Genomic DNA, 2220 nt, shown 5'->3' with positions numbered 1-2220 from the left:
ATTTGGGCCCATACATAAATTCAGCAATCGACTAACCCTAATAAAAGAGTACCATAAACTTACGATGTCATAGATGGTACGACCATACCACATAAAGTTGGGATGATATTCCGAATTGGTGGTTAGGCGCTTCTTATGGTTATTGTTTATGCGGAAGTTTTCAATAGCAACCAAAAGTATCTATTATTAGTACCGTCCCAATGACGCGATCGTCTAGATAAAATTGATAAATACAAGATTTTCAGCGATGGGCCCAATCTTAGATCCATAGGCCAACATATTTGGTAATATTTTTGCGTGTGTGTCATCCTCTGTGCATGTGTGTGTGTGTGTGTGTGTGTGTGTTTGTGTGTGTGGGTGTGTAAGCATCTTTCTCTCGCCCAGCTGGAGCGACGGACAATTATTTAATTTTTATTTTTTTGACGTGGAACTACGTCTTTGTCGACTATACTGGGGTGCAAATCAAAAAATATGTGTGGTGAAGGAGTGTTAGGTTTTGAACGCTTGTAACTTTGTCATTTTTAAATTGAAATTAAAATCCAAATACACCAATCGATAGGATATTACATCCAATTTTTTTGTAATTAAACTTTTGAAAATGTACAAATGATAATGTTATCACTGTTTTCATGAAATAAGCCTTTTTCCCAAACCCAGTCATCATAAACGAATACCATCATTCTGCTTGAACCTGAAAAGATATAAAATAGCGCTGCTCTCCTGCCTCTGCTCATTACCGCTTCGGACGGCGTGCCACAAGTCAGTGGCTAAAGGTGGATCACGGCATGACCACAATGAGGAATGAGGAAAAGCAATGTATGTAAAACCCCTTCCTCCCTTCACAACAACCTCCCTAATGACATGGACTTTGACGATCACTTATTTCCAGGAAATAAATTTTAAACAAACCACAATTACCGCACCAAAATTTTCAAATTTGAGAAAAAGAATTGCTTGAAAGACATATTTGATGATATTATGTTGGTGAATAACACACAAATGACTGTAAAACATATCTGGTACCTCTATATGTGAAGAGCATACCCTATTAGGCATAAATACATTAAGCATACGGACGTTAGGCATAAAATACCTTGGTGCCGTACAACTCTAGAAACCTGTTTTGAGCATGGTAAACAATGGTTAAATTAGGTTAGGCGTTGAATACAGAATGATAAATGTTACACAAACATAGTTAATTAATAAGCACAGTTTAGAATCCATTATTTATCATATCATAAGTGACATAGCTACATATTTACTTGGATCCAAGATTATTAGTGATAGCGATAGTGATCTGGAAATGAAAACTCAGCATTGTTTTGAATTATATTTTGAAATCAATCGCATTAAGAAATAAAAAATCACACATTTGTTGTAATATATTCTTACACACATATTGCAATTCTCAAAGAAGAAAAGGTTTTCCATCAAGAACAGCTCATGAAATAAAGAATGGTGAATTCCGTGATTTTTCATTCAATAACAAAAAATATACCTGCTGCTTCCTGGATTTCTTGCCATACTTTTCGAAGCAACGATTCTGTTTTTGTTGTCATCAGAATGAAAACTAGCGGAAGCGGAGCGATACTAAACTGAATAGTGATGAGTTGCCGAGAAAAACAGGGAACTGTGCCAAACGTACCACCTGCAACCCAATACTTTGCCTGCCTGTCCAAGACGTCGCAAGTTTTCATGAGTCCCAAAAATTAAGGCTCTTTCATTATTGTCAAAGTCCATATTTTTTCTTCCATATTCTGCACAAAAGAAACGATCTGCCCCGCCCCCATTCATAATAAAACGGCGGGAAATCCTGTCAGTTGCGGGACTTAGAAAGTATGTTTTGTGCAGAATATGTAAAAAAGGACGGACTTCGTATGTATTTTTTCTGCAAAATAAGTAAAAAAGGAGGGACGTCGGACGTTAACCTAAATGCATGTATCATTAGACTGATGCAAAATTTGAAATTTTCGCTCCACAGTGCTCAAACGGTTCCAAATTGGGTCCTGCTTAGCCTCCCAAAATTTGAACTACTTTAGTAAGAAACTGACTTGGCACAAACCATTTCAAGTTTATATGGGAATTACCATGGGAAAACTTATGTTTTTGTTTATGTTTATATGTTTGATAACAGTGATTGTAGCAAATTTTTGCAGCTACAACTTTGTTCAAAACCACTTTTCAAACAAATGCACGGAACAAAAGTAATTAATGATTCAA

This window comes from Ochlerotatus camptorhynchus, unplaced genomic scaffold (assembly GCF_037179485.1).
Source record: "Ochlerotatus camptorhynchus isolate MF236.1 unplaced genomic scaffold, CSIRO-AGI_Acam_v1.1 ptg000081l, whole genome shotgun sequence".
Classification (NCBI taxonomy): Eukaryota; Metazoa; Arthropoda; class Insecta; order Diptera; family Culicidae; genus Ochlerotatus; species Ochlerotatus camptorhynchus.
This window is presented reverse-complemented; position numbering follows the sequence as displayed.